Source organism: Argopecten irradians, chromosome 1, assembly GCF_041381155.1.
Source record: "Argopecten irradians isolate NY chromosome 1, Ai_NY, whole genome shotgun sequence".
Classification (NCBI taxonomy): domain Eukaryota; kingdom Metazoa; phylum Mollusca; class Bivalvia; order Pectinida; family Pectinidae; genus Argopecten; species Argopecten irradians.
This window is the reverse complement of record NC_091134.1, coordinates 36,192,628-36,203,064: the sequence shown is the minus strand read 5'-3', so window position 1 is coordinate 36,203,064 and position 10,437 is coordinate 36,192,628. Positions and strand designations below refer to the sequence as shown.

Genomic DNA, 10,437 nt, shown 5'->3' with positions numbered 1-10,437 from the left:
TAAGATTAAAGAAGTATTTGGCATTAATGTATTGAAATTTTAAATGATACATAAATGAGTTTCCCGACCAAATTAAGCTTAAATATAAACCAATATAATATGTAAAAGAGATACGATTTACTTTCAACATTAATGTTAATCTATCAGAAGTGTTAGCCCTGCAAATACTTGAACTACTGTAGGTTTGTAACATGACCCATGTAACCTGGTAACTCTTCCCTCTCAAACCAGACAGTTACAGTATCGCATTTTACTCACTCTCGTCACTATAAATATGCTCTATAATTACAAAATAAATCTTTAAAACAGGACATATAAGTCAAGCTACTTCAAATGCAAATCAGCTTATTGTGGTCACAAAACACCCAAATGATTGGTAATTTTGATTATGTAAAACTTATTTTTTTCTACAAAGTATCACTAAATAAATCAATATGAAATCATATCAAGCCGATGAGTATTGGATTATATATTAATGTTGAGATAAGCATATTCATATCATTATGTAACGTTACAGCGGAGGTGCACAGTTTCAACCAATTCATGGTTGCACAAACTCTCCAGAGGAAGGTGAAAATCTACAAAATATAATAAAAACTAATTGTCAGTAAAATGTACATACATTTCTTGACAGTAATGTTAAATTTACCAAAATTGCCAAGATTTGCCAAAATTGCCAAGACTTGCCAAAATTGCCAATATGTACAAAATTGCCAAGACTTGCCAAAATTGCCAATACAATTGCCAAGTACTGACTCTGGCTACCTAGCTATTCAAACACTGCTTAGCAAAACTTACATTTATTATTGTTGCAAATCTGTATAATCAACATGACTACTGTACATATATATCTTCCAATAAACTTAAGTGCTGTTGTCAAAACTGACTTTGTTATGAATTAAAAAGTAAATAACGTTTAACACCAAATAACATCACACTGGGGTAATATCCTATTTTAAATTGAATCAACATGTCAAGAATTTATTACCCAATGTCTAACGGAACGTGAGAATACTGACAAGATCTAAAACCTATGTAGAAAATGCATATAAAGCTTAGCATTTAATGCAATTATCATAAAAACATACAACGCTATGCTTTTTGGCTTTCAGATATCAACATTCTTAAAATAGCACATGGGCTGCTTCATCGTATAAACATATTTGCATAATTACAGTTGAAAGATTATAACAACATGCGTAAATATCACACAACTACAATTACTAAACAATCTGACATGGGACGGGAAAAGAACTTACTCTGTAGGGGGACCTTTCCTTATATTTTTTTCCGTACAGGAGCATGTTTTTCGTGGCGCCGCCAAAATTAATACCCAGAATCCAAATCGAAACAACAAATACTAGTATGGACAAAGAAAGATAACTCGTACTGAATAAGAAGTAATTAAATCAAATTTACCTACAGTAACATGACAAGAGGAATCGTGGAAAGCCTTCGCTGAATTTGTATCAATAATAGTAGATAAAAACGTACCAGTGAGCAAAGGCAATTACGACCATTCAAAGCAATCAGCCCCTTTAGACAAACTAGCTAGAGACAACATCAAGGATAAGCATAAAAAGTGGTTAAGATATCAACACTGTAGAACACCAGAAAACCGGAATAAATACAAATTAGCGAAGAACAAGGCAACATCCTCCATTGCAGTGTCAAAGTATCACTTTGAACGTAATATAGCCAATCACATAAAAGACAATCCAAAACAGTTCTTGAAGTATATACGGTCTAAAACCAAAATAAGACAATCCGTAGGGGAATTGGAGGATTCGAGTGCGAAAAGATGGAGTGACAGCAGAGATAAGACCAAAATGTTTAATGAATACTTCTCTAGTGTTTTCAAAGTTGAACCAGACGGAGACCTACCTACTTTCACTACTAGAAACTTTGCATTGGAAAACGTCATCATAACTAAAGAAAAATCAAATCGACAATCTTGAAACTGAATCCAAACAAGTCATCAGGCCCAGACATATTCCATCCAAAGCTGATTTTAGAAACATCTGATGAAATGATTGAGCAACTAGAAATAATAGTCAAGAAATCAATAGAAAAAGGAACATGAAAAGGAAAATGAAGGCCAAAAGAGTGAAATCACCAAAACAATATTCGAAAAAGATCTTGGCGTAGCTTTTGATATTAAAATGAAATTTAGTAAGCATGCCTCCAACTGTGTTTCAAAAGCTAACAGATTAACTGGTCTTATTTTTAAAACCTTTACCTACATCGATACAACAATGTTCTTTAACTTGTACAAGTCCCTGATTCGGCCAAATACGGAATATGCATCGTGCATTTGGAACCCTACGTTACTTAACGATGAAATTGTGATCGAGAATGTCCAGAGGGAGAGCGATCAAAAGACCAACTTATCAACGAACAGCGACTAAGATCTTCGGATTACCAAGTTTTGAGTATCGTAGAAAACATTCCGATTTCATCCAAATTTTCAAGATTATCAACAACGTTGATAAAGTCGACAAAGATAAATTGTTTACAATGTCGCCCATCACCTTCAAAAGAGGTCACTCTTAAAAGATCTTTCAAGAAGCCAGTATCCAGACTAGAAGTAACCAAACATCGGTTTTACAGCTGAATTGTAGATATTTGGAACAATTTGCGTAGTGTCTGCAAAGTCTGTAAACTCTTTTAAATCGCGCCTTAACCAGCACTGGCACAATGAACCCTCCAAATTCTCTCCTACTTGTTATAGTGCTACCTGATCGATTATTTGATCATATACAAGGATACGCCTCCAGAAGTCAGAGGGACTTAAATTGGTGTTTTATTCATAATTACATGGTTACTAAAATAGACCTTGCTATATTATAACCTTTAATCGACACATTTACCGGTCCACAATTTTTCTGAAATTTTCACAATCTTTACTTCAGGTAATGAGCCAACTTTTAAGAAAATATTTTTGGTGCACTCAAACTGGAAGTGGGTGAATCACCATTGATAATAATTTACATAGCGGAAAAAAACATCCAAAATTTCGATATTTTCTGTCTTTAAAATGTAGCCAAAATTTTATTTGTTACACTTTGCCTACAATTTTGTGATCATAATATGTAATTATTTATACTCTTCAAAAAAATAATACATAATTATGACATAAAACATTATTTTGATAACTTTTTGGATAAAAAAGGGGATTCTGCTCGGACTGGATTCAGTCTTACCACAGCTATTATGTTATGTTGCGTTTTTATGCATTATGTGTTCTTCTAAGATTTAATCATATTTAAAGACTTAAATTATAAGACAGATACTGACGTCTTTAGAGCTACAAATGGTGCCATTACTGAAAGTGGAGTAAACTAAAACATTTGTAAAAGGCTATTTACACCTTCGTATGCCTGTTATTGAGTCAGTTTTATATCCCCTACCTATAAGGTATCATCTAAAAGATTTAAGTCAAAGTTGCATATCATTTGCGTTATACATAAAAATGGAGGCATTTTAAAAGAAAAATGAACAGTAATTCTACATGTTGTAAAATTGACGTCTTCTGAGCGGTGTAATAGATATCTATATAAATAAAAGTTATGTGATAAGTATAATCTTACACTCGTGATTATGTGATATGAAGTTTATCAAACTCGCCTAAAGGCTCGTGGCATATCAAGTTATTGAACTCGTTTGATAAATTTCATATCACATAGCCATTCATGTAAGATCTTCTATTTATGCAAAGTATATTCGTCTTTAAGCATGAATGAATCACTGTGGCAGTGCCCTATAGCTCCTACCTGGCTGGGTTCGTTCTACAGTGACGGCTGTTTCGATGAAAAATAACCATATGTCAATTGAATAATATAATTATTTACAATGTAAACTGTCTGCTATCTAACTTGCGCTATTTAAATATATATATCCAAATTAAAGTTCAACGTATACAATTGTTGGAAGGAATGTGACATAAAAACTATACATAGCCATAGCTGTCTCGTATGGTTAACATATACTATATGAATTTGTGTTTTCATTATATATTATATGGTTTTATCATTTTATAATATGATCTTACCATTATACAGTATCGTTTTATCTATATTTGATATGCTTTGACCATTATATCATTTGATTTTACTATTGTTTTATTTTCATTTGTCATGGTATTATTTTCTTTTATCATTATATCAATCGATTTCACCATTATTTGATTTGGTGACATATATATGTTATTTACATCTATCATTGTTTTATTTGGTGTTATCATTATATTTTCATTTATCTTTATTTGATTTGATTTCATCTTTATTTGATTTGATTTTATCTTTATATGATTTGATCTTTATTTGATTTGATTTCATCTTTATTTGATTTGATTTTACCGTTGTATGATTCTACTTTACATTATTTCCAAACATCATTATTTTATTGCATATGTACTTTTCCAGTATATGATTGTACTATATCATTTTATAGATGTACATTTTCATATCAAATAATAGTGATAATGCGAGTATAAACATGCAGAGACTAAATGTAAGCGAAATTCCAGGAAGATGGATGGTTATATGTTGGAGCACCAACCCACGTTATTTTTACAAAATATTTCTCGAGGTCGAAACCAACGTTTGCCTGTTAATACAAGTGGAGTCCTTGATCTTCGCAATGTCCTTCACTTTTGTCAGTTGTCTTTGGAGGCCGTTTAGGTCACCAGTGTAGGCAGACCAGAGAATTGGGTACCGCTCCTGTTCGCTGGTAATCCAGTCATACTTCTGTATTTTCATGCAAGGCATCGATGACTGTTATCTAATGAATGGGAAATTAGTGCGTTATTTAAAGATAAAGCGTTTATGATTACTACAGAATGAGAGTGGTTAGCTAGATATCATTTCAATTCATTATTTTCGAATTCGTTTCTCTTAATATATCTGGACCTATCTTAGTGGTCTTAAAATATATTTCAAAATATTTATGGCATATATTGAAATCTGGTGAACAGTATGTACACTTTACCTCTACCTAGAGACAAATATTTCTAACCAAGAGAAAACGTATAGAAATACAACAAAGTGATATTTATTTACAGGTATATCAAATACTGATATTTCTACAATAGTTAGCATTTGTTGTGTAAAATTACAAAAGGTTGGAATAGACATTTCATCACGGTCAGCTTCCGCTCAACTCAACCCTCGTCCTTTTTCGTATACATTAAACATAGAGTCCTAATTATCGAATTTCAATCTACCACCACATAATTAATTTGAGAGAGAATGATCCATGATTATTGTAATAGGTAAAAATGCATGAAGACTAACTTAATTCAAAGTCTCAATTCTACCTTTCTACATTAAACAAAACTCAATTGATGCCATCAGCTGAGTAGTTTGATTTATGTTATTTGAACTAGTAGAAGCATAACACCATAGCTACTTTGTTTGCATATCATGCATGTTTAATCCATTTGGGCTATTTTACTTTGAGGAATAAAAACATACAATGTGTTAGATTTTGGTCAATGAATGAATTATTGATAACGATAAGATAATGATTAAGTACGCTCTATGTACACATTGTAATCTTTTTCTTCTGATACCTTGAATGTTTTGTCACCTTCACTTTCGATATTGGAATAACACTAAAACAATACAAAATTGAAACCAGAAACCTTCACTGCCACTTTTACATGCATGTTTCCATCTTCTTTTCTAGTTCTTTCCATATATCGTCTTAATAAATGATATCGTGTTAAGTATAGATACCATTTAGATTAATCAATACTCCTTTACGGACAAAAATCAATAACATGGAGTACTTGACAACTATCCTAACTATAATGTCAATGGAGGACTAATAGTAGAGCTTCAAGACATTTAACCACTCGACCGAAAGACAAAGACACCTAAATTAATAGCAAGGCTCCGTTTATATAGACTGTTGCCACGTGTAAGCAATACCTTACGACATTGGGTATGGTCCGCCTAAAATACATGTACACGTCTGCATGTATGTATCACTTAAAACCAGTATGCCTTTATAGTTTTAAGTGACGTATTTTAGTGATATGCCTAAGCAAGCATTCTATACGTTGAACAGGAACTAAAATATAAGTGTCTTTCTATCATTCATTACAAACAACCTGATCAACAATAATACAGTTTGTCAGACCTACCTTTGCATAGCCTTGAAATGTATTTTATGATCGTTAGTTTGACAAAATGTTTCAAAAACTCGATGATGCATTATATAAACAAATTTTTTAAATGTCATTAATTAATACCCCTAAACAAAAATAAATCAGATAGGCAGAACAAATAACTAAGTAGTTCAAAGCGTCCCTTCTGGTCTTATCTGGTGTTATGTGATCATTATCAAAGGAATGATAGGAATTTTAGAAATATTGTTTTCATTAAAGCTTTTTATTACTTACAGCGTAAACATTCAATTCACAATACAAGAAATAATGACTACAATACATGGAATTGACAATTCTTATTGGTACCATACAATTAGCTATATCAGGGAAGAAGTATACATGTCAGTATATTTAGTTTGGTATCAACTACAATGTATGTCAATGTATCAAAAGAATACACGGTTGTCACTTAACATTACATATTTCGTTATCTAGCTTTGTTTTTGTCATGACTATATGAAATATGTAAATGCGTAGTTTCTCTGGAATACAGTTCTGATGTCTAACTACTACTCATATGTTAATTTTGCAACTTAAACCTTGAACATGTATGTATTTATCTTTGTTACACAAACAACAGCATTACACTTATAGAAACAGGAAAGCACAACATTGTTCAGTATAGCTGTCAGTGCACTTTTACAGTAATTATGAATAAAATATTTGGAAAAGAAACATATCAAAATTAGCAAAAAATACTTATTCTTTAGTTGCTTGTGTACCATCGATCAATTTATGCCATCCACCACATCTATTGTGAAAGGCAGGTATAAATACTTTTCCACTACATACATGTACTAGCAATGATATGAGATTGTATGCAGTCTATATTTGCGTGCATAATGTTTAGAAAGAAGTAAAGCAGACAATCATAGATACTCTGGAAGAAGGAATAAAAAAAGGCGCATTCGTCATCATTGATGACATTCTGAATGATGGAAAAGATATAGAGGAGCACGACAGGATACTACGTCAGGACGTAGAGCAAGCAACCAGATACAACCTACAACTGATCATTGAAAAGTGGTAAAACCTCAGTAGCATACCTAGGACATGTCATTACATATTCAGGTTTGAAACATGATATGGAGAAGGTCAAAAGCAGACAATCATAGATACTCTGGAAGAAGGAATAAAAAAAGGCGCATTCGTCATCATTGATGACATTCTGAATGATGGAAAAGATATAGAGGAGCATGACAGGATACTACGTCAGGACGTAGAGCAAGCAACCAGATACAACCTACAACTGATCATTGAAAAGTGTAAAACCTCAGTAGCATACCTTGGACATGTCATTACATATTCAGGTTTGAAACATGATATGGAGAAGGTCAAGGATATTCTCCGATGCCTACATCTGTAAATTAGGAGGGACTCAAAAGATTTTTCGGATTGGTCCAGTACCTGTACATGTCTACGTTCATACCCTATCAGTCAGACTAACGTATCTTACAGAATAGGCCATCGATATGTGCTTTCTGATGTTAGTATTGTTTTGAAGATTTTTTTTAAATTTTTGTTTCGGAAAGGTAGTGGGCCTTTAAAAAAGAATACTCAATTAAGATAAGTGATTAAAATACTCTTTGTTGATTATTGATATTTGCATTTTATTATCACATAATATGTCTAATGAATATTATGTATCTCTCTGTCTTATTAAGCTAATCCAGTATGGTACACTATACAAATTTTTAAAGTAAAGACGATGTAATGTAATGCCTATGTCTTAATAAGTCCTTGCGAGTTATTTCCCTCAGTTAATGGTGCATTTAAGTGTCTCTGTGACTCCCATGCATTGCTGAATAAAACATGCTCATCATATTTCTCCGGCATGGCCCATGATTTAGACATTTTAGAATTCATAATCCGACTGACCAGTTGCGTCATCGAATTCCCGGTTATCAGCACAAGGACCAAATTGTAACAAATATTACAAAACGGCATGGCAGATCAAGCCATGAGACCAATATAAAAATATATCAAGGGTTAAAAGTCATATCATGGCCTTTTATTTTTCAGGAAGCTATGGTGTGCGTATGCAGACTTTAAAGTTATATGTGCCGTATTTACTTATGAATCAAAAAGAGCTTTTGAGATGTTATTCGCCATCACAAGTTACCAATACTTTGAGATTTACAACACTTGCAATGCATAACCTTAATCAAGTACAAAGTATTATAAGAACAAGAATTTCAAAATGCATAAATTCTGTGCTGTACCTAATGTATTTAAGGCATCATACATATTTGTGTGTCCATTTGAATGACTTTCATAGCTTAATTTCATTAGATCTCATGCTTTAAATAGAATACAGAAGAAAAAAATAAAATGGCATGTTTTGCTCAGTTATGCCTCGTAGAAATTTAACCTTCGTGATAATATAAAAATGAAATATATATATATATATATATTTGCGTTTGATCAAAACATTATTGCTTGTAAACGAAATAATTATTGCATGAAAACTAAATATTTGTGCGTGGAAACGAAATGACGGTGGCTGGGAAGAACTAAAGAATTATTATGTTCGAACGAACAGCAATTGCATCCTCCCAATCATAACTTACTGACAATACATTTTGATACCGCATAGTCAGTAATTTTCCCGATTCGGCGAACCATTACTATGATCGCGAACACTTGATTCAGGAAAAATCATGACCCACGAATAATATTAAGCCATATTCCTATCCTTAAATCCAGATCGCGAAAACTTTACGCCGATGACATTTGATCGATCGTCTTTTTCAGTTGTTAAAACCACGTTAATAACCAAAAATACGATAACCTATTGGTATACAATTGTAATAATTTTAGGAAAATCTAAAAGAAAGTAAAGCTCATTACATTTTGTTTGATTGTAAGTTTAAAAATTAGGATAAAAGGGAATAAGTAAAAGCAGAAGTAAGTAATATGTAAAGATTAGTATTGCCAACTAACTCGAGTTGACCCGTTTTTAGACATTTTAGAAGACATGGCCCGATTGACCCGACAGTGTCAAAAATACAGGAAACTATAGTGTCATTGTGCTAGGGTTGATTTTAGTTGAAAGTGTGAAAACTATACACTATAAAAGAAAGACGTTATATTGGTGGATAATTTCTTGGAATAATCTCCTTGATATTTTTTCATGTTTTAGCTGCTTTAAAAGTTCAACATTTTTGCTATATAATAAAGCAATAACACTTCAACCTTCATTTGATATTTCAAGGAATAAGTAAGATTGTTTTTATTTATTCTTGTTATTTTGCCATTGTGGTCGTACCGATTAGATCTTACATTTATTGTTTAACCATATAAGATAAAGATATACAATTAAACTTTCATCATAGTAGATCAATCAATGGAAAGGAAAAGAACAATAAACAAAACACATAAATTTCCAAACTTCTCCAGACAGTTCTTTAAGTAATCAAAAGCCGTATTTAACTCCAAATAATACAATTCATCAATTTTGTATTTGTGTTACAATAAAAGCGCAGTTTAAATTAAATGAATGATGCTTTTTTGACAACACAAAAACGTTTTAAAAACCCCATGTTATTTCTGTGCCTTAGCTTTAAACATTTATTGAAGCGCATCATTAGCTACGTCACAAAACTTCCAAATCCATAAATAGTATGGGTGTTAAATATGGAGGATCCGTGTCAACTAACGTCTGGATTTTATATTTATGTATAAAACATGTGTTTTATATGCATATGATAAGTATTCAGTTTAACGAAAGGTAAGTAATCGAAGCATTCTCGTAATGTAGTATATATCTTCCTGTATGCAGAAATTGAAGTCCGGCCCTAGTTAATTGACAGTCAACATTAAAATTCAGGAAGTGGTGTAGGGGAAACTTATACCTTCCTCATAGTATTGTTTAGTTTTTGAGAGTACCCTATTTCTGATAACATTTTTTTAAACGTATCCCATTTCTGACACCAATTTGTAACGTTTTCCTCGAGTAGTTGTATCCAACTTATTTATACATGTATTTAAATATAACCTTGAGATGTTTGTAGATATCTTCTAACAGGAAGTTGTTTAAAGAACGTAGCCATAATGTTATACTGAAAGTTTATCTCTGCGAAAGCGTTGTCAGCATATGATATCAGCTAGCAAACAAGAAATAAAACAAACAACACAAGAAAAACGCTGTCACACACAATTAAAAGGAGCTTTCATTAAATGGACAATTTAGTGAGGCTAATTCTGTTACATAACCACGAAGCAAAATAGGGCATACATGTATTAATATTCTACATTACGTATCC

At 32.1% G+C, this 10,437-nt stretch overlaps 1 protein-coding gene across 3 annotated transcripts in view; it reads left to right on the top strand.

The window, feature by feature from the left end:
• Window positions 1–9,777: 9,777 nt before the first annotated feature.
• The window catches only part of LOC138326137 (uncharacterized), a 40,425-nt gene continuing 39,765 nt past the window's right edge, over window positions 9,778–10,437 (top strand). For 2 of the 3 annotated variants that reach the window (XR_011208875.1, XM_069272270.1), the window contains exon 1: window positions 9,778–9,902. The gene's annotated coding sequence lies outside the window, so the exon portion shown is untranslated. The remainder of the gene's footprint in view (window positions 9,903–10,437) is intronic. The other variant, XM_069272278.1, reaches the window with a different exon arrangement.